At 33.1% G+C, this 22,529-nt stretch overlaps 11 non-coding genes across 11 annotated transcripts; all 11 read left to right on the top strand.

Moving 5' to 3' along the window:
* Nucleotides 1-528: 528 nt before the first annotated feature.
* TRNAV-UAC (transfer RNA valine (anticodon UAC)) lies at nt 529-601 on the top strand. The gene has a single exon. It is a non-coding gene; the product is annotated as a tRNA-Val (tRNA).
* A 1,752-nt stretch (nt 602-2,353) lies between these two features.
* Nucleotides 2,354-2,426, top strand: TRNAV-AAC (transfer RNA valine (anticodon AAC)). The gene has a single exon. It is a non-coding gene; the product is annotated as a tRNA-Val (tRNA).
* Nucleotides 2,427-2,713: 287 nt separating this feature from the next.
* Nucleotides 2,714-2,786, top strand: TRNAV-AAC (transfer RNA valine (anticodon AAC)). The gene has a single exon. It is a non-coding gene; the product is annotated as a tRNA-Val (tRNA).
* A 2,105-nt stretch (nt 2,787-4,891) lies between these two features.
* Nucleotides 4,892-4,964, top strand: TRNAV-AAC (transfer RNA valine (anticodon AAC)). The gene has a single exon. It is a non-coding gene; the product is annotated as a tRNA-Val (tRNA).
* Nucleotides 4,965-7,429: 2,465 nt separating this feature from the next.
* Nucleotides 7,430-7,502, top strand: TRNAV-CAC (transfer RNA valine (anticodon CAC)). The gene has a single exon. It is a non-coding gene; the product is annotated as a tRNA-Val (tRNA).
* A 1,005-nt stretch (nt 7,503-8,507) lies between these two features.
* TRNAV-CAC (transfer RNA valine (anticodon CAC)) lies at nt 8,508-8,580 on the top strand. Its single transcript has one exon. It is a non-coding gene; the product is annotated as a tRNA-Val (tRNA).
* A 287-nt stretch (nt 8,581-8,867) lies between these two features.
* TRNAV-AAC (transfer RNA valine (anticodon AAC)) lies at nt 8,868-8,940 on the top strand. The gene has a single exon. It is a non-coding gene; the product is annotated as a tRNA-Val (tRNA).
* Nucleotides 8,941-10,320: 1,380 nt separating this feature from the next.
* Nucleotides 10,321-10,393, top strand: TRNAV-UAC (transfer RNA valine (anticodon UAC)). The gene has a single exon. It is a non-coding gene; the product is annotated as a tRNA-Val (tRNA).
* A 4,280-nt stretch (nt 10,394-14,673) lies between these two features.
* On the top strand, nt 14,674-14,746 carry TRNAV-CAC (transfer RNA valine (anticodon CAC)). Its single transcript has one exon. It is a non-coding gene; the product is annotated as a tRNA-Val (tRNA).
* Nucleotides 14,747-16,851: 2,105 nt separating this feature from the next.
* On the top strand, nt 16,852-16,924 carry TRNAV-CAC (transfer RNA valine (anticodon CAC)). Its single transcript has one exon. It is a non-coding gene; the product is annotated as a tRNA-Val (tRNA).
* A 2,819-nt stretch (nt 16,925-19,743) lies between these two features.
* Nucleotides 19,744-19,816, top strand: TRNAV-CAC (transfer RNA valine (anticodon CAC)). The gene has a single exon. It is a non-coding gene; the product is annotated as a tRNA-Val (tRNA).
* The last annotated feature ends 2,713 nt before the right edge of the window (nt 19,817-22,529 follow it).

The following is a 22,529-nucleotide window of genomic DNA, read 5'->3' as shown; positions in this document are numbered from 1 at the left end:
TTTCTTTACCAAATAGAGTAAGATTCTTGTTTGTTCAAGTGTACTTTTTGAAATATATATTATTAAACAGAAAACGTAAGCTCAATTTAAGCAAGGTTTCGTGCACTTACAAATGAATCTGATGTGCTTTCTTGCGGACAGAAAAGCTGTTTCAGGAAACAATTTTAAGAGTTCCATAGTGTAGTGGTTATCACATCTGCTTAACACGGAGAAGATCCGTTGTTCAAAACACAGTAGAACTATGTAGTTTTCTGGTCTTTTATGCTTAAATGTACGTTTTCAAACAAGATATTGTGACGGCAACAGAAATCTTGAATCCACAAATATTGGTTATGGTTTTAGAATCCTTTCAGACAATTTTATCTTTACCAAATAGAGTAATATTCTTGTTTGTTCAAGTTTACTTTTTGAAATATATTTTATTAAACAGAAAACGTTAGCTCAATTTAAGCATGATTTTGAGCACACACAAATGGATCTGATGTGCTTTCTTGCGGACAGAAAAGCTGTCTCAGGAAACATTTTAAGAGTTTCATAGTGTAGTGGTTATCACGTGTGCTTTACACGCAGAAGGTCCTGGGTTCAAAACCCAGTGGAACTATGTAGTTGTCTTCTCTTTTATGCATAAATGTACGTTTTCAAACAAGATATTGTGACGGCAAAGGAAATCTTGAATCCAGAAATATTGGATATGGTTTTAGTATCCTTTCATACAATATTTTCTTTACCAAATAGAGTAAGATTCTTGTTTGTTCAATTGTACTTTTTTAAATATATATTATTAAACAGAAAACGTAAGCTGAATTTAAGCAAGCTTTCAAGCACACACAAATTAATCTAATGTGCTTTTTTTGCGGAATGAAAAGCTGTTTCAGAAAACATTTTTAAGAGTTCCATAGTGTAGTGGTTCTCACGTCTTCTTAACACGCAGAAGGTCCTGGGTTCAAAACCCAGTGGAACTACTGTATGTAATTGTCTTGTCTTTTATGCATAAATGTACGTTTTCAAACACGATATTGTGACGGCAACGGAAATCTTGAATACGGAAATCTTGAATCCAGAAATATGGGTTATGGTTTTAGAATCCTTTCATACAATTTTTTCTTTACCAAATAGAGTAAGATTCTTGTTTGTTCAAGTGTACTTTTTGAAATATAAATTATTAAACAGAAAACGTAAGCTCAATTTAAGCAAGATTTCGAGCACACACAAATGAATCTGATGTGCTTTCTTGCGGACAGAAAAGCTGTTTCAGGAAACAATTTTAAGAGTTCCATAGTGTAGTGGTTATCACATCTGCTTAACACGCAGAAGTTCCGTTGTTCAAAACCCAGTGGAACTATGTAGTTGTCGGGTCTTTAATGCATAAATGTACGTTTTTGAAAACAAGATACTGTAACGGCAATGGAAATCTTGAATCCAGAAATATTGGATATGGTTTTAGTATCCTTTCAGACTATTTTTTCTTTACCAAATAGAGTAAGATTATTTTTTGTTCAAGTGTACTTTTTGAAATATATATTATTAAACAGAAAAGGTAAGCTCAATTTAAGCAAGATTTCGAGCACACACAAATGAATCTGATGTGCTTTCTTGCGGACAGAAAAGCTGTTTCAGGAAACAATTTTAAGAGTTCAATAGTGTAGTGGTTATCACGTGTGCTTCACACGCAGAAGGTTCTGGGTTCAAAACCCAGCGGAATTATGTAGTTGTCTTGTCTTTTATGCATAAATGTACGTTTTTGAAAACAAGATATTGTGACGGCAACGGAAATCTTGAATCCAGAAATATTGGATATGGTTTTAGTATCCTTTCAGACAATTTTTTCTTTACCAAATAGAGTAAGATTATTTTTTGTTCAAGTGTACTTTTTGAAATATATATTATTAAACAGAAAACGTAAGCTCAATTTAAGCAAGGTTTCGTGCACATACAAATGAATCTGATGTGCTTTCTTGCGGACAGACAAGCTGTTTCAGGAAATAATTTTAAGAGTTCCATAGTGTAGTGGTTATCACATCTGCTTAACACTCAGAAGGTCCGTTGTTCAAAACACAGTGGAACTATGTAGTTGTCTTGTCTTTTATGCATAAATGTACGTTTTCAAACAAGATATTGTGACGGCAACAGAAATCTTGAATCCAGAAATATTGGTTATGGTTTTAGTATCCTTTCAGACAATTTTTTCTTTACCAAATAGAGTAAGATTCTTGTTTGTTCAAGTGTACTTTTTAAAATATATATTATTAAACAGAAAACGTAAGCTCAATTTAAGCAAGGTTTCGTGCACATACAAATGAATCTGATGTGCTTTCTTGCGGATAGAAAAGCTGTTTCAGGAAACAATTTTAAGAGTTCCATAGTGTAGTGGTTATCACATCTGCTTAACACGCAGAAGGTCCTGGGTTCAAAACCCAGTGGAATTATGTAGGTGTCTTGTCTTTTATGCATAAATGTACGTTTTCAAACAAGATATTGTGACGGCAACGGAAATCTTGAATCCAGAAATATTGGATATGGTTTTAGTATCCTTTCAGACAATTTTTTCTTTACCAAATAGAGTAAGATTCTTGTTTGTTCAAGTGTACTTTATTAAATATATATTATTAAACAGAAAACGTTAGCTCAATTTAAGCAAGATTTCAAGCACACACAAATTAATCTGATGTGCTTTTTTGCGGACTGAAAAGCTGTTTCAGAAAACATTTTTAAGAGTTCCATAGTGTAGTGGTTATCACGTCTGCTTAACACGCAGAAGGTCCTGGGTTCAAAACCCAGTGGAACTATGTAGTTGTATGGACTTTTATGCATAAATTTCTGTTTTCGAAAACAAGATATTGTAACAGCAACGGAAATCTTGAATCCAGAAATATTGGTTATGGTTTTAGTATCCTTTCAGACAATTATTTCTTTACCAAATAGAGTAAGATTATTTTTTGTTCAAGTGTACTTTTTGAAATATATATTATTAAACAGAAAACGTAAGCTCAATTTAAGCAAGGTTTCGAGCACACACAAATGAATCTGATGTGCTTTCTTGCGGACAGAAAAGCTGTTTCAAGAAACAATTTTAAGAGTTCCATAATATAGTGGTTATCACATCTGCTTAACACGCAGAAGGTCAGTTGTTCAAAACACAGTGGAACTATGTAGTTGTCTTGTCTTTTATGCATAAATGTACATTTTCAAACAAGATATTGTGACGGCAACGGAAATCTTGAATCCAGAAATATTGGTTATGGTTTTAGTATCTTTTCAGACAATTTTTTCTTTACCAAATAGAGTAAGATTCTTGTTTGTTCAAGTGTACTTCTTGAAATATATATTATTAAACAGAAAACGTAAGCTCAATTTATGCAAGATTTCAAGCACACACAAATGAATCTGATGTGCTTTCTTGCGGATAGAAAAGCTGTTTCAGGAAACAATTTTAAGAGTTCCATAGTGTAGTGGTTATCACATCTGTTTAACACGCAGAAGGTCCGTTGTTCAAAACACAGTGGAACTATGTAGTTGTCGGTCTTTTATGCATAAATGTACGTTTTCAAACAAGATATTGTAACGGCAACGGAAATCTTGAATCCAGAAATATTGGATATGGTTTTAGTATCCTTTCAGAAAAAAATTTCTTTACCAAATAGAGTAAGATTCTTGTTTGTTCAAGTGTACTTTTTGAAATATATTTTATTAAACAGAAAACGTAAGCTCAATTTAAGCATGATTTTGATCACACACAAATGAATCTGATGTGCTTTCTTGCGGACAGAAAAGCTTTTTCAGGAAACAATTTTAAGAGTTCCATAGTGTAGTGGTTATCACGTGTATTTCACACGCAGAAGGTCCTGGGTTCAAAACCCAGTGGAACTATGTAATTGTTTTGTCTTTTATGGATAAATGTACGTTTTCAAACACGATATTGTGACGGCAACGGAAATCTTGAATACGGAAATCTTGAATCCAGAAATATGGGTTATGGTTTTAGTATCCTTTCAGACAATTTTTTCTTTACCAAATAGAGTAAGATTCTTGTTTGTTCAAGTGTACTTCATGAATTATATATTATTAAACAGAAATCGTAAGCTCAATTTAAGCAAGATTTCGAGCACACACAAATGAATCTGATGTGCTTTCTTGCGGACAGAAAAGCTGTTTCAGGAAACAATTTTAAGAGTTCAATAGTGTAGTGGTTATCACGTGTGCTTCACACGCAGAAGGTTCTGGGTTCAAAACCCAGCGGAATTATGTAGTTGTCTTGTCTTTTATGCATAAATGTACGTTTTTGAAAACAAGATATTGTGACGGCAACGGAAATCTTGAATCCAGAAATATTGGATATGGTTTTAGTATCCTTTCAGACAATTTTTTCTTTACCAAATAGAGTAAGATTATTTTTTGTTCAAGTGTACTTTTTGAAATATATATTATTAAACAGAAAACGTAAGCTCAATTTAAGCAAGGTTTCGTGCACATACAAATGAATCTGATGTGCTTTCTTGCGGACAGACAAGCTGTTTCAGGAAATAATTTTAAGAGTTCCATAGTGTAGTGGTTATCACATCTGCTTAACACTCAGAAGGTCCGTTGTTCAAAACACAGTGGAACTATGTAGTTGTCTTGTCTTTTATGCATAAATGTACGTTTTCAAACAAGATATTGTGACGGCAACAGAAATCTTGAATCCAGAAATATTGGTTATGGTTTTAGTATCCTTTCAGACAATTTTTTCTTTACCAAATAGAGTAAGATTCTTGTTTGTTCAAGTGTACTTTTTAAAATATATATTATTAAACAGAAAACGTAAGCTCAATTTAAGCAAGGTTTCGTGCACATACAAATGAATCTGATGTGCTTTCTTGCGGATAGAAAAGCTGTTTCAGGAAACAATTTTAAGAGTTCCATAGTGTAGTGGTTATCACATCTGCTTAACACGCAGAAGGTCCTGGGTTCAAAACCCAGTGGAATTATGTAGGTGTCTTGTCTTTTATGCATAAATGTACGTTTTCAAACAAGATATTGTGACGGCAACGGAAATCTTGAATCCAGAAATATTGGATATGGTTTTAGTATCCTTTCAGACAATTTTTTCTTTACCAAATAGAGTAAGATTCTTGTTTGTTCAAGTGTACTTTATTAAATATATATTATTAAACAGAAAACGTAAGCTCAATTTAAGCAAGGTTTCGAGCACACACAAATGAATCTGATGTGCTTTCTTGCGGACAGAAAAGCTGTTTCAGGAAACAATTTTAAGAGTTCCATAATATAGTGGTTATCACATCTGCTTAACACGCAGAAGGTCAGTTGTTCAAAACACAGTGGAACTATGTAGTTGTCTTGTCTTTTATGCATAAATGTACATTTTCAAACAAGATATTGTGACGGCAACGGAAATCTTGAATCCAGAAATATTGGTTATGATTTTAGAATCCTTTCATACAATTTTTTCTTTACCAAATAGAGTAAGATTCTTGTTTGTTCAAGTGTACTTTTTGAAATATATATTATCAAACAGAAAACGTTAGCTCAATTTAAGCAAGATTTCAAGCACACACAAATTAATCTGATGTGCTTTTTTGCGGACTGAAAAGCTGTTTCAGAAAACATTTTTAAGAGTTCTATAGTGTAGTGGTTATCACGTCTGCTTAACACGCAGAAGGTTCTGGGTTCAAAACCCAGTGGAACTATGTAGTTGTCTTGTCTTTTATGCATAAATGTACGTTTTCAAACAAGATATTGTGACGACAACGGAAATCTTGAATCCAGAAATATTGGTTATGGTTTTAGAATCCTTTCATACAATTTTTTCTTTACCAAATAGAGTAAGATTCTTGTTTGTTCAAGTGTACTTTTTGAAATATATATTATTAACCAGAAAACGTAAGCTCAATTTAAGCAAGATTTCAAGCACACACAAATTAATCTGTTGTGCTTTTTTTGCGGAATGAAAAGCTGTTTCAGAAAACATTTTTAAGAGTTCCATAGTGTAGTGCTTATCACGTCTGCTGCACACGCAGAAGTTCCGTTATTCAAAACACAGTGGAACTATGTAGTAGTCTGGTCTTCTATGCTAAAATGTACGTTTTCAAACAAGATATTGTGACGGCAACAGAAATCTTGAATCCAGAAATATTGGTTATGGTTTTAGAAAACTTTCCGACAATTTTTTCTTTACCAAATAGAGTAATATTCTTGTTTGTTTACGTTTACTTTTTGAAATATATATTATTAAACAGAAAACGTAAGCTCAATTTAAGCAAGATTTCAAGCACACACAAATGAATCTGATGTGCTTTCTTGCGGACAGAAAAGCTTTTTCAGAAAACATTTTTAAGAGTTCCATAGTATAGTGGTTATCACATCTGCTTAACACGCAGAAGGTCAGTTGTTCAAAACACAGTGGTACTATGTAGTTGTCTTGTCTTTTATGCATAAATGAACATTTTCAAACAAGATATTGTGACGGCAACGGAAATCTTGAATCCAGAAATATTGGTTATGGTTTTATAATCCTTTCATACAATTTTTTCTTTACCAAATAGAGTAAGATTCTTGTTTGTTCAACTTTACTTTTTGAAATATATTTTATTAAACAGAAAACGTAAGCTCAATTTAAGCAAGGTTTCGTGCACTTACAAATGAATCTGATGTGCTTTCTTGCGGACAGAAAAGCTGTTTCAGGAAACAATTTTAAGAGTTCCATAGTGTAGTGGTTATCACATCTGCTTAACACGGAGAAGATCCGTTGTTCAAAACACAGTGGATCTATGTAGTTGTCTGGTCTTTTATGCATATATGTACGTTTTCAAACAAGATATTGTAACAGCAACGGAAATCTTGAATCCAGAAATATTGGATATGGTTTTAGTATCCTTTCAGAAAAAATTTTCTTTACCAAATAGAGTAAGATTCTTGTTTGTTCAAGTGTACTTTTTGAAATATATATATTATTAAACAGAAAACGTAAGCTCAATTTATGCAAGGTTCCGAGCACACACAAATGAATCTGATGTTCTTTCTTGCGGACAGAAAAGCTGTTTCAGGAAACAATTTTAAGAGTTCCATAGTGTAGTGGTTATCACGTGTGCTTCACACGCAGAAGGTCCTGGGTTCAAAACCCAGTGGAACTATGTAATTGTCTTGTCTTTTATGGATAAATGTACGTTTTCAAACTCGATATTGTGACGGCAACGGAAATCTTGAATACGGAAATCTTGAATCCAGAAACATGGGTTATGGTTTTAGTATCCTTTCAGACAATTTTTTCTTTACCAAATAGAGTAAGATTCTTGTTTGTTCAAGTGTACTTCATGAATTATATATTATTAAACAGAAAACATCAGCTCAATTTAAGCAAGATTTCGAGCACACACAAATGAATCTGATGTGCTTTCTTGCGTACAGAAAATCTGTTTCAGGAAACAATTTTAAGAGTTCCATAGTGTAGTGGTTATCACGTCTGCTTCACACGCAGAAGGTCCTGGGTTCAAAACCCAGTGGAATTATGTAGTTGTCTTGTCTTTTATGCATAAATGTACGTTTTCAAACAAGATATTGTAACGGCAACGGAAATCTTGAATCCAGAAATATTGGATATGGTTTTAGTATCCTTTCAGAAATTTTTTCTTTACCAAATAGAGTAAGATTCTTTTTTGTTCAAGTGTACTTTTTGAAATATATATTATTAAACAGAAAACGTAAGCTCAATTTATGCAAGGTTCCGAGCACACACAAATGAATCTGATGTGCTTTCTTGCGGACAGAAAAGCTGTTTCAGGAAATAATTTTAAGAGTTCCATAGTGTAGTGGTTATCACATCTGCTTAATACGCAGAAGGTCCGTTGTTCAAAACACAGTGGAACTATGTAGATGTCTTGTCTTTTATGCATAAATGTACGTTTTCAAACAAGATATTGTGACGGCAACAGAAATCTTGAATCCAGAAATATTGGTTATGTTTTTAGTATCCTTTCAGACAATTTTTTCTTTACCAAATAGAGTAAGATTCTTGTTTGTTCAAGTGTACTTTTTGAAATATATATTATTAAACAGAAAACGTAAGCTCAATTTAAGCAAGGTTTCGTGCACTTACAAATGAATCTGATGTGCTTTCTTGCGGACAGAAAAGCTGTTTCAGGAAACAATTTTAAGAGTTCCATAGTGTAGTGGTTATCACATCTGCTTAACACGCAGAAGATCCGTTGTTCAAAACACAGTAGAACTATGTAGTTGTCTGGTCTTCTATGCTTAAATGTACGTTTTCAAACAAGATATTGTGACGGCAACAGAAATCTTGAATCCACAAATATTGGTTATGGTTTTAGAATCCTTTCAGACAATTTTATCTTTACCAAATAGAGTAATATTCTTGTTTGTTCAAGTTAACTTTTTGAAATATTTTTTATTAAACAGAAAACGTTAGCTCAATTTATGCATGATTTTGAGCACACACAAATGAATCTGATGTGCTTTCTTGCGGACAGAAAAGCTGTCTCAGGAAACATTTTAAGAGTTCCATAGTGTAGTGGTTATCACGTCTGCTTCACACGCAGAAGGTCCTGGGTTCAAAACCCAGTGGAACTGTGTAGTTGTCTTCTCTTTTATGCATAAATGTACGTTTTCAAACAAGATATTGTGACGGCAAAGGAAATCTTGAATCCAGAAATATTGGATATGGTTTTAGTATCCTTTCAGACAATTTTTTCTTTACCAAATAGAGTAAGATTCTTGTTTGTTCAAGTGTACTTTTTGAAATATATATTATTAAACAGAAAACGTAAGCTCAATTTAAGCAAGATTTCGAGCACACACAAATGAATCTGATGTGCTTTCTTGCGGACAGAAAAGCTGTTTCAGAAAACATTTTTAAGAGTTCCATAGTGTAGTGGTTATCACATCTGCTTAACACGCAGAAGGTCCTGGGTTCAAAACCCAGTGGAACTATGTAATTGTCTTGTCTTTTATGGATAAATATACGTTTTCAAACACGATATTGTGACGGCAACGGAAATCTTGAATACGGAAATCTTGAATCCAGAAATATGGGTTATGGTTTTAGTATCCTTTCATACAATTTTTTCTTTACCAAATAGAGTAAGATTCTTGTTTGTTCAAGTGTACTTTTTGAAATATATATTATTAAACAGAAAACGTAAGCTCAATTTAAGCAAGATTTCGAGCACACTCAAATGAATCTGATGTGCTTTCTTGCGGACAGAATAGCTGTTTCAGGAAACAATTTTAAGAGTTCCATAGTGTAGTGGTTATCACGTCTGCTTCACACGCAGAAGGTCCTGGGTTCAAAACCCAGTGGATTTATGCAGTTGTCTTGTCTTATATGCATAAATGTACGTCTTCAAACAAGATATTGTGACGGCAACGGAAATCTTGAATCCAGAAATATTGGATATGGTTTTAGTATCCTTTTAGAAATTTTTTCTTTACCAAATAGAGTAAGATTCTTTTTTGTTCAAGTGTACTTTGTGAAATATATATTATTAAACAGAAAACGTAAGCTCAATTTAAGCAAGGTTCCGAGCACACACAAATGAATCTGATGTGCTTTCTTGCGGACAGAAAAGCTGTTTCAGGAAATAATTTTAAGAGTTCCATAGTGTAGTGGTTATCACATCTGCTTAACACGCAGAAGATCCGTTGTTCAAAACACAGTGGAACTATGTAGTTGTCTTGTCTTTTATGCATTAATGTACGTTTTCAAACAAGATATTGTGACGGCAACAGAAATCTTGAATCCAGAAATATTGGTTATGATTTTAGTATCCTTTCAGACAATTTTTTCTTTACCAAATAGAGTAAGATTCTTGTTTGTTCAAGTGTAATTTTTGAAATATATATTATTAAACAGAAAACGTAAGCTCAATTTAAGAAAGGTTTCGTGCACTTACAAATGAATCTGATGTGCTTTCTTGCGGACAGAAAAGCTGTTTCAGGAAACAATTTTAAGAGTTCCATAGTGTAGTGGTTATCACATCTGCTTAACACGCAGAAGATCCGTTGTTCAAAACACAGTAGAACTATGTAGTTGTCTGGTCTTCTATGCTTAAATGTACGTTTTCAAACAAGATATTGTGACGGCAACAGAAATCTTGAATCCAGAAATATTGGTTATTGTTTTAGAATCCTTTCAAACAATTTTTTCTTTACCAAATAGAGTAAGATTCTTGTTTGTTCAAGTGTACTTTTGAAATATATATTATTAAACAGAAAACGTAAGCTCAATTTAAGCAAGATTTTGAGCACACTCAAATGAATCTGATGTGCATTCTTGCGGACAGAAAAGCTGTTTCAGAAAACATTTTTAAGAGTTCCATAGTGTAGTGGTTATCACGTCTGCTTTACCCGCAGAAGGTCCTGGGTTCAAAACTCAGTGGAACTATGTAGTTTCCTGGTCTTTTATGCATAAATGTACGTTTTCGAAAACAAGATATTGTAACGGCAACGAAAATCTTGAATCCAGAAATATTGGATATGGTTTTAGTATCCTTTCAGACAGTTTTTTCTTTACGAAATAGAGTAAGATTCTTGTTTGTTCAAGTGTACTTTTTGAAATATATATTATTAAACAGAAAACTTAAGCTCAATTTAAGCAAGATTTCAAGCACACACAAATTAATCTGTTGTGCTTTTTTTGCGGAATGAAAAGCTGTTTCAGAAAACATTTTTAAGAGTTCCATACTGTAGTGCTTATCACGTCTGCTTCACACGCAGAAGGTCCGTTATTCAAAACACAGTGGAACTATGTAGTTGTCTGGTCTTCTATGCTAAAATGTACGTTTTCAAACAAGATATTGTGACGGCAACAGAAATCTTGAATCCAGAAATATTGGTTATGGTTTTAGAAAACTTTCCGACAATTTTTTCTTTACCAAATAGAGTAAGATTCTTGTTTGTTCAAGTGTACTTTTTGAAATATATATTATGAAACAGAAAACGTAAGCTCAATTTAAGCAAGATTTCAAGCACACACAAATGAATCTGATGTGCTTTCTTGCGGACAGAAAAGCTGTTTCAGGAAACAATTTTAAGAGTTCCATAGTGTAGTGGTTATCACATCTGCTTAACACGCAGAAGGTCCGTTGTTCAAAACACAGTGGAACTATGTAGTTGTCGGTCTTTTATGCATAAATGTACGTTTTCAAACAAGATATTGTGACGGCAACGAAAATCTTGAATCCAGAAATATTGGTTATAGTTTTAGAATCCTTTCATACATATTTTTCTTTACCAAATAGAGTAAGAGTCTTGTTTGTTCAACTTTACTTTTTGAAATATATTTTATTAAACAGAAAACGTAAGCTCAATTTAAGCATGATTTTGATCACACACAAATGAATCTGATGTGCTTTCTTGCGGACAGAAAAGATTTTTCAGGAAACAATTTTAAGAGTTCCATAGTGTAGTGGTTATCACATCTGCTTAACACGCAGAAGGTCTGTTGTTGAAAACACAGTGGATCTATGAAGTTGTCTGGTCTTTTATGCATATATGTACGTTTTCAAACAAGATATTGTAACAGCAACGGAAATCTTGAATCCAGAAATATTGGATATGGTTTTAGTATCCTTTCAGAAAAAACTTTCTTTACCAAATAGAGTAAGATTCTTGTTTGTTCAAGTGTACTTTTTGAAATATATATATTATTAAACAGAAAACGTAAGCTCAATTTAAGCAAGGTTTCAAGCACACACAAATGAATCTGATGTGCTTTCTTGCGGACAGAAAAGCTGTTTCAGGAAACAATTTTAAGAGTTCCATAGTGTAGTGGTTATCACGTGTGCTTCACACGCAGAATGTCCTGGGTTCAAAACCCAGTGGAACTATGTAATTGTCTTGTCTTTTATGGATAAATGTACGTTTTCAAACTCGATATTGTGACGGCAACGGAAATCTTGAATACGGAAATCTTGAATCCAGAAACATGGGTTATGGTTTTAGTATCCTTTCAGACAATTTTTTCTTTACCAAATAGAGTAAGATTCTTGTTTGTTCAAGTGTACTTCATGAATTATATATTATTAAGCAGAAAACATAAGCTCAATTTAAGCAAGATTTCGAGCACACACAAATGAATCTGATGTGCTTTCTTGCGTTCAGAAAATCTGTTTCAGGAAACAATTTTAAGAGTTCCATAGTGTAGTGGTTATCACGTCTTATTCACACGCAGAAGGTCCTGGGTTCAAAACCCAGTGGAATTATGTAGTTGTCTTGTCTTTTATGCATAAATGTACGTTTTCAAACAAGATATTGTAACGGCAACGGAAATCTTGAATCCAGAAATATTGGATATGGTTTTAGTATCCTTTCAGAAATTTTTTCTTTACCAAATAGAGTAAGATTCTTTTTTGTTCAAGTGTACTTTTTGAAATATATATTATTAAACAGAAAACGTAAGCTCAATTTATGCAAGGTTCCGAGCACACACAAATGAATCTGATGTGCTTTCTTGCGGACAGAAAAGCTGTTTCAGGAAATAATTTTAAGAGTTCCATAGTGTAGTGGTTATCACATCTGCTTAATACGCAGAAGGTCCGTTGTTCAAAACACAGTGGAACTATGTAGATGTCTTGTCTTTTATGCATAAATGTACGTTTTCAAACAAGATATTGTTACGGCAACGGAAATCTTGAATCCAGAAATATTGGTTATGGTTTTATAATCCTTTCATACAATTTTTTCTTTACCAAATAGAGTAAGATTCTTGTTTGTTCAACTTTACTTTTTGAAATATATTTTATTAAACAGAAAACGTAAGCTCAATTTAAGCATGATTTTGATCACACACAAATGAATCTGATGTGCTTTCTTGCGGACAGAAAAGCTGTTTCAGGAAACAATTTTAAGAGTTCCATAGTGTAGTGGATATCACATCTGCTTAACACGCAGAAGGTCCGTTGTTCAAAACACAGTGGAACTATGTAGTTGTCGGTCTTTTATGCATAAATGTACGTTTTCAAACAAGATATTGTGACGGCAACGAAAATCTTGAATCCAGAAATATTGGTTATAGTTTTAGAATCCTTTCATACAATTTTTTCTTTACCAAATAGAGTAAGAGTCTTGTTTATTCAACTTTACTTTTTGAAATATATTTTATTAAACAGAAAACGTAAGCTCAATTTAAGCATGATTTTGATCACACACAAATGAATCTGATGTGCTTTCTTGCGGACAGAAAAGATTTTTCAGGAAACAATTTTAAGAGTTCCATAGTGTAGTGGTTATCACATCTGCTTAACACGCAGAAGGTCTGTTGTTGAAAACACAGTGGATCTATGTAGTTGTCTGGTCTTTTATGCATATATGTACGTTTTCAAACAAGATATTGTAACAGCAACGGAAATCTTGAATCCAGAAATATTGGATATGGTTTTAGTATCCTTTCAGAAAAAACTTTCTTTACCAAATAGAGTAAGATTCTTGTTTGTTCAAGTGTACTTTTTGAAATATATATATTATTAAACAGAAAACGTAAGCTCAATTTAAGCAAGGTTTCGAGCACACACAAATGAATCTGATGTGCTTTCTTGCGGACAGAAAAGCTGTTTCAGGAAACAATTTTAAGAGTTCCATAGTGTAGTGGTTATCACGTGTGCTTCACACGCAGAAGGTCCTGGGTTCAAAACCCAGTGGAACTATGTAATTGTCTTGTCTTTTATGGATAAATGTACGTTTTCAAACTCGATATTGTGACGGCAACGGAAATCTTGAATACGGAAATCTTGAATCCAGAAACATGGGTTATGGTTTTAGTATCCTTTCAGACAATTTTTTCTTTACCAAATAGAGTAAGATTCTTGTTTGTTCAAGTGTACTTCATGAATTATATATTATTAAACAGAAAACATAAGCTCAATTTAAGCAAGATTTCGAGCACACACAAATGAATCTGATGTGCTTTCTTGCGTACAGAAAATCTGTTTCAGGAACCAATTTTAAGAGTTCCATAGTGTAGTGGTTATCACGTCTGCTTCACACGCAGAAGGTCCGTTGTTCAAAACACAGTGGAACTATGTAGATGTCTTGTCTTTTATGCATAAATGTACGTTTTCAAACAAGATATTGTGACGGCAACAGAAATCTTGAATCCAGAAATATTGGTTATGTTTTTAGTATCCTTTCAGACAATTTTTTCTTTACCAAATAGAGTAAGATTCTTGTTTGTTCAAGTGTACTTTTTGAAATATATATTATTAAACAGAAAACGTAAGCTCAATTTAAGCAAGGTTTCGTGCACTTACAAATGAATCTGATGTGCTTTCTTGCGGACAGAAAAGCTGTTTCAGGAAACAATTTTAAGAGTTCCATAGTGTAGTGGTTATCACATCTGCTTAACACGCAGAAGATCCGTTGTTCAAAACACAGTAGAACTATGTAGTTGTCTGGTCTTCTATGCTTAAATGTACGTTTTCAAACAAGATATTGTGACGGCAACAGAAATCTTGAATCCACAAATATTGGTTATGGTTTTAGAATCCTTTCAGACAATTTTATCTTTACCAAATAGAGTAATATTCTTGTTTGTTCAAGTTAACTTTTTGAAATATATTTTATTAAACAGAAAACGTTAGCTCAATTTATGCATGATTTTGAGCACACACAAATGAATCTGATGTGCTTTCTTGCGGACAGAAAAGCTATCTCAGGAAACATTTTAAGAGTTCCATAGTGTAGTGGCAATCACGTCTGCTTCACACGCAGAAGGTCCTGGGTTCAAAACCCAGTGGAACTATGTAGTTGTCTTCTCTTTTATGCATAAATGTACGTTTTCAAACAAGATATTGTGACGGCAAAGGACATCTTGAATCCAGAAATATTGGATATGGTTTTAGTATCCTTTCAGACAATTTTTTCTTTACCAAATAGAGTAAGATTCTTGTTTGTTCAAGTGTACTTTTTGAAATATATATTATTAAACAGAAAACGTAAGCTCAATTTAAGCAAGATTTCGAGCACACACAAATGAATCTGATGTGCTTTCTTGCGGACAGAAAAGCTGTTTCAGAAAACATTTTTAAGAGTTCCATAGTGTAGTGGTTATCACATCTGCTTAACACGCAGAAGGTCCGTTGTTCAAAACACAGTGGAACTATGTAGTTGTCTTGTCTTTTATGCATAAATGTACGTTTTCAAAAAAGATATTGTGACGGCAACAGAAATCTTGAATCCAGAAATATTGGTTAAGGTTTTAGAATCCTTTCATACAATATTTTCTTTACCAAATAGAGTAAGATTCTTGTTTGTTCAATTGTATTTTTTGAAATATATATTATTAAACAGAAAACGTAAGCTCAATTTAAGCAAGATTTCAAGCACACACAAATTAATCTAATGTGCTTTTTTTGCGGAATGAAAAGCTGTTTCAGAAAACATTTTTAAGAATTCCATAGTGTAGTGGTTCTCACGTCTTCTTAACACGCAGAAGGTCCTGGGTTCAAAACCCAGTGGAACTATGTAGTTGTCTTGTCTTTTATGCATAAATGTACGTTTTCAAACAAGATATTGTGACGGCAACGGAAATCTTGAATCCAGAAATATGGGTTATGGTTTTACCATTCTTTCATACAATTTTTTCTTTACCAAATAGAGTAAGATTCTTGTTTGTTCAAGTGTACTTTTTGAAATATATATTATTAAACAGAAAACGTAAGCTCAATTTAAGCAAGATTTCGAGCACACACAAATGAATCTGATGTGCTTTCTTGCGGACAGAAAAGCTGTTTCAGAAAACATTTTTAAGGGTTCCATAGTATAGTGGTTATCACATCTGCTTAACACGCAGAAGGTCAGTTGTTCAAAACACAGTGGAACTATGTAGTTGTCTTGTCTTTTATGCATAAATGTACATTTTCAAACAAGATATTGTGACGGCAACGGAAATCTTGAATCCAGAAATATTGGTTATGGTTTTAGAATCCTTTCAGACAATTTTTTCTTTACCAAATAGAGTAAGATTCTTGTTTGTTCAACTTTACTTTTTGAAATATATTTTATTAAACAGAAAACGTAAGCTCAATTTAAGCATGATATTGATCATACACAAATGAATCTGATGTGCTTTCTTGCAGACAGAAAAGCTTTTTCAGGAAACAATTTTAAGAGTTCCATAGTGTAGTGGTTATCACATCTGCTTAACACGCAGAAGGTCTGTTGTTGAAAACACAGTGGATCTATGTAGTTGTCTGGTCTTTTATGCATATATGTACGTTTTCAAACAAGATATTGTAACGGCAACGGAAATCTTGAATCCAGAAATATTGGATATGGTTTTAGTATCCTTTCAGAAAAAAATTTCTTTACCAAATAGAGTAAGATTCTTGTTTGTTCAAGTGTACTTTTTGAAATATATATATTATTAAACAGAAAACGTAAGCTCAATTTAAGCAAGGTTTCGAGCACACACAAATGAATCTGATGTGCTTTCTTGCGGACAGAAAATCTGTTTCAGGAAACAATTTTAAGAGTTCCATAGTGTAGTGGTTATCACGTGTGCTTCACACGCAGAAGGTCCTGGGTTCAAAACCCAGTGGAACTATTTAATTGTCTTGTCTTTTATGGATAAATGTACGTTTTCAAACACGATTTTGGGACGGCAACGGAAATCTTGAATACGGAAATCTTGAATCCAGAAATATGGGTTATGGTTTTAGTATCCTTTCAGACAATTTTTTCTTTACCAAATAGAGTAAGATTCTTGTTTGTTCAAGTGTACTTCATGAATTATATATTATTAAGCAGAAAACATAAGCTCAATTTAAGCAAGATTTCGAGCACACACAAATGAATCTGATGTGCTTTCTTGCGTACAGAAAATCTGTTTCAGGATTCAATTTTAAGAGTTCCATAGTGTAGTGGTTATCACGTCTGCTTCACACGCAGAAGGTCCTGGGTTCAAAACCCAGTGGAATTATGTAGTTGTCTTGTCTTTTATGCATAAATGTACGTTTTCAAACAAGATATTGTAACGGCAACGGAAATCTTGAATCCAGAAATATTGGATATGGTTTTAGTATCCTTTCAGAAATTTTTTCTTTACCAAATAGAGTAAGATTCTTTTTTGTTCAAGTGTACTTTTTGAAATATATATTATTAAACAGAAAACGTAAGCTCAATTTATGCAAGGTTCCGAGCACACACAAATGAATCTGATGTGCTTTCTTGCGGACAGAAAAGCTGTTTCAGGAAATAATTTTAAGAGTTCCATAGTGTAGTGGTTATCACATCTGCTTAATACGCAGAAGGTCCGTTGTTCAAAACACAGTGGAACTATGTAGATGTCTTGTCTTTTATGCATAAATGTACGTTTTCAAACAAGATTTTGTTACGGCAACGGAAATCTTGAATCCAGAAATATTGGTTATGGTTTTATAATCCTTTCATACAATTTTTTCTTTACCAAATAGAGTAAGATTCTTGTTTGTTCAACTTTACTTTTTGAAATATATTTTATTAAACAGAAAACGTAAGCTCAATTTAAGCATGATTTTGATCACACACAAATGAATCTGATGTGCTTTCTTGCGGACAGAAAAGCTGTTTCAGGAAACAATTTTAAGAGTTCCATAGTGTAGTGGTTATCACATCTGCTTAACACGCAGAAGGTCCGTTGTTCAAAACACAGTGGAACTATGTAGTTGTCGGTCTTTTATGCATAAATGTACGTTTTCAAACAAGATATTGTGACGGCAACGAAAATCTTGAATCCAGAAATATTGGTTATAGTTTTAGAATCCTTTCATACAATTTTTTATTTACCAAATAGAGTAAGAGTCTTGTTTATTCAACTTTACTTTTTGAAATATATTTTATTAAACAGAAAACGTAAGCTCAATTTAAGCATGATTTTGATCACACACAAATGAATCTGATGTGCTTTCTTGCGGACAGAAAAGATTTTTCAGGAAACAATTTTAAGAGTTCCATAGTGTAGTGGTTATCACATCTGCTTAACACGCAGAAGGTCTGTTGTTGAAAACACAGTGGATCTATGTAGTTGTCTGGTCTTTTATGCATATATGTACGTTTTCAAACAAGATATTGTAACAGCAACGGAAATCTTGAATCCAGAAATATTGGATATGGTTTTAGTATCCTTTCAGAAAAAACTTTCTTTACCAAATAGAGTAAGATTCTTGTTTGTTCAAGTGTACTTTTTGAAATATATATATTATTAAACAGAAAACGTAAGCTCAATTTAAGCAAGGTTTCGAGCACACACAAATGAATCTGATGTGCTTTCTTGCGGACAGAAAAGCTGTTTCAGGAAACAATTTTAAGAGTTCCATAGTGTAGTGGTTATCACGTGTGCTTCACACGCAGAAGGTCCTGGGTTCAAAACCCAGTGGAACTATGTAATTGTCTTGTCTTTTATGGATAAATGTACGTTTTCAAACTCGATATTGTGACGGCAACGGAAATCTTGAATACGGAAATCTTGAATCCAGAAACATGGGTTATGGTTTTAGTATCCTTTCAGACAATTTTTTCTTTACCAAATAGAGTAAGATTCTTGTTTGTTCAAGTGTACTTCATGAATTATATATTATTAAACAGAAAACATAAGCTCAATTTAAGCAAGATTTCGAGCACACACAAATGAATCTGATGTGCTTTCTTGCGTACAGAAAATCTGTTTCAGGAAACAATTTTAAGAGTTCCATAGTGTAGTGGTTATCACGTCTGCTTCACACGCAGAAGGTCCTGGGTTCAAAACCCAGTGGATTTATGCAGTTGTCTTGTCTTATATGCATAAATGTACGTCTTCAAACAAGATATTGTGACGGCAACGGAAATCTTGAATCCAGAAATATTGGATATGGTTTTAGTATCCTTTTAGAAATTTTTTCTTTACCAAATAGAGTAAGATTCTTTTTTGTTCAAGTGTACTTTGTGAAATATATATTATTAAACAGAAAACGTAAGCTCAATTTAAGCAAGGTTCCGAGCACACACAAATGAATCTGATGTGCTTTCTTGCGGACAGAAAAGCTGTTTCAGGAAATAATTTTAAGAGTTCCATAGTGTAGTGGTTATCACATCTGCTTAACACGCAGAAGATCCGTTGTTCAAAACACAGTGGAACTATGTAGTTGTCTTGTCTTTTATGCATTAATGTACGTTTTCAAACAAGATATTGTGACGGCAACAGAAATCTTGAATCCAGAAATATTGGTTATGATTTTAGTATCCTTTCAGACAATTTTTTCTTTACCAAATAGAGTAAGATTCTTGTTTGTTCAAGTGTAATTTTTGAAATATATATTATTAAACAGAAAACGTAAGCTCAATTTAAGAAAGGTTTCGTGCACTTACAAATGAATCTGATGTGCTTTCTTGCGGACAGAAAAGCTGTTTCAGGAAACAATTTTAAGAGTTCCATAGTGTAGTGGTTATCACATCTGCTTAACACGCAGAAGATCCGTTGTTCAAAACACAGTAGAACTATGTAGTTGTCTGGTCTTCTATGCTTAAATGTACGTTTTCAAACAAGATATTGTGACGGCAACAGAAATCTTGAATCCAGAAATATTGGTTATTGTTTTAGAATCCTTTCAAACAATTTTTTCTTTACCAAATAGAGTAAGATTCTTGTTTGTTCAAGTGTACTTTTGAAATATATATTATTAAACAGAAAACGTAAGCTCAATTTAAGCAAGATTTTGAGCACACTCAAATGAATCTGATGTGCATTCTTGCGGACAGAAAAGCTGTTTCAGAAAACATTTCAAGAGTTCCATAGTGTAGTGGCAATCACGTCTGCTTCACACGCAGAAGGTCCTGGGTTCAAAACCCAGTGGAACTATGTAGTTGTCTTCTCTTTTATGCATAAATGTACGTTTTCAAACAAGATATTGTGACGGCAAAGGACATCTTGAATCCAGAAATATTGGATATGGTTTTAGTATCCTTTCAGACAATTTTTTCTTTACCAAATAGAGTAAGATTCTTGTTTGTTCAAGTGTACTTCATGAATTATATATTATTAAATAGAAAACGTAAGCTCAATTTAAGCAAGATTTCGAGCACACACAAATGAATCTGATGTGCTTTCTTGCGGACAGAAAAGCTGTTTCAGGAAAAAATTTTAAGAGTTCCATAGTGTAGTGGTTATCACGTCTGCATCACACGCAGAAGGTCCTGGGTTCAAAACCCAGTGGAATTATGCAGTTGTCTTGTCTTTTATGCATAAATGTACGTTTTCAATCAAGATATTGTGACTGCAACGGAAATCTTGAATCCAGAAATATTGGATATGGTTTTAGTATCCTTTCAGAAATTTTTTCTTTACCAAATAGAGTAAGATTCTTTTTTGTTCAAGTGTACTTTTTGAAATATATATTATTAAACAGAAAACGTAAGCTCAATTTAAGCAAGGTTCCGAGCACACACAAATGAATCTGATGTGCTTTCTTGCGGACAGAAAAGCTGTTTCAGGAAATAATTTTAAGAGTTCCATAGTGTAGTGGTTATCACATCTGCTTAATACGCAGAAGGTCCGTTGTTCAAAACACAGTGGAACTATGTAGTTGTCTTGTCTTTTATGCATTAATGTACGTTTTCAAACAAGATATTGTGACGGCAACAGAAATCTTGAATCCAGAAATATTGGTTATGATTTTAGTATCCTTTCACACAATTTTTTCTTTACCAAATAGAGTAAGATTCTTGTTTGTTCAAGTGTACTTTTTGAAATATATATTATTAAACAGAAAACGTAAGCTCAATTTAAGCAAGGTTTCGTGCACTTACAAATGAATCTGATGTGCTTTCTTGCGGACAGAAAAGCTGTTTCAGGAAACAATTTTAAGAGTTCCATAGTGTAGTGGTTATCACATCTGCTTAACACGCAGAAGATCCGTTGTTCAAAACACAGTAGAACTATGTAGTTGTCTGGTCTTCTATGCTTAAATGTACGTTTTCAAACAAGATATTGTGACGGCAACAGAAATCTTGAATCCACAAATATTGGTTATGGTTATAGAATCCTTTCAAACAATTTTATCTTTACCAAATAGAGTAATATTCTTGTTTGTTCAAGTTTACTTTTTGAAATATATTTTATTAAACAGAAAACGTAAGCTCAATTTAAGCAAGATTTCGAGCACACACAAATGAATCTGATGTGCTTTCTTGCGGACAGAAAAGCTGTCTCAGAAAACATTTTTAAGAGTTCCATAGTGTAGTGGTTATCACATCTGCTTAACACGCAGAAGGTCCGTTGTTCAAAACCCAGTGGAACTATGTAGTTGTCTTGTCTTTAATGCATAAATGTACGTTTTCAAACAAGATATTGTGACGGCAACAGAAATCTTGAATCCAGAAATATTAGTTAAGGTTTTAGAATCCTTTCATACAATATTTTCTTTACCAAATAGAGTAAGATTCTTGTTTGTTCAATTGTACTTTTTTAAATATATATTATTAAACAGAAAACGTAAGCTCAATTTAAGCAAGATTTCGAGCACACACAAATGAATCTGATGTGCTTTCTTGCGGACAGAAAAGCTGTTTCAGAAAACATTTTTAAGAGTTCCATAGTGAAGTGGTCATCACGTCTGCTTAACACGCAGAAGGTCCTGGGTTCAAAACCCAGTGGAACTATGTTGTTGTCTGGTCTTTTATGCATAAATGTACGTTTTCGAAAACAAGATATTGTAACGGCAACGGAAATCTTGAATCCAGAAATATTTGATATGGTTTCAGTATCCTTTCAAACAATTTTTTCTTTACCAAATAGAGTAAGATTCTTGTTTGTTCAAGTGTACTTTTTGAAATATATATTATTAAACAGAAAACGTAAGCGCAATTTAAGCAAGATTTCAAGTACACACAAATGAATCTGATGTGCTTTTTTGCAGACTGAAAAGCTGTTTCAGAAAACTTTTGTAAGAGTTCCATAGTGTAGTGGTTATCACATCTGCTTAACACGCAGAAGGTCCGTTGTTCAAAACACAGTGGAACTATGTAGTTGTCTGGTCTTTAATGCTTAAATGTACGTTTTCAAACAAGATATTGTGACGGTAACAGAAATCTTGAATCCAGAAATATTGGTTATGTTTTTAGAATCCTTTCATACAATTTTTTCTTTACCAAATAGAGTAAGATTCTTGTTTGTTCAAGTGTACTTTTTGAAATATATATTATTAAACAGAAAACGTAAGCTCAATTTAAGCAAGATTTCGAGCACACTAAAATGAATCGGATCTGCTTTCTTGCGGACAGAAAAGCTGTTTCAGAAAACATTTTTAAGAGTTCTATAGTGAAGTGGTCATCACGTCTGCTTAACACGCAGAAGGTCCTGGGTTCAAAACCCAGTGGAACTATGTTGTTGTCTGGTCTTTTATGCATAAATGTACGTTTTCGAAAACAAGATATTGTAACGGCAACGGAAATCTTGAATCCAGAAATATTGGATATGGTTTCAGTATCCTTTCAAACAATTTTTTCTTTACCAAATAGAGTAAGATTCTTGTTTGTTCAAGTGTACTTTTTGAAATATATATTATTAAACAGAA

This window comes from Ascaphus truei, chromosome 18 (assembly GCF_040206685.1).
Source record: "Ascaphus truei isolate aAscTru1 chromosome 18, aAscTru1.hap1, whole genome shotgun sequence".
Taxonomy (NCBI): domain Eukaryota; kingdom Metazoa; phylum Chordata; class Amphibia; order Anura; family Ascaphidae; genus Ascaphus; species Ascaphus truei.
This window is presented reverse-complemented; position numbering and strand designations above follow the sequence as displayed.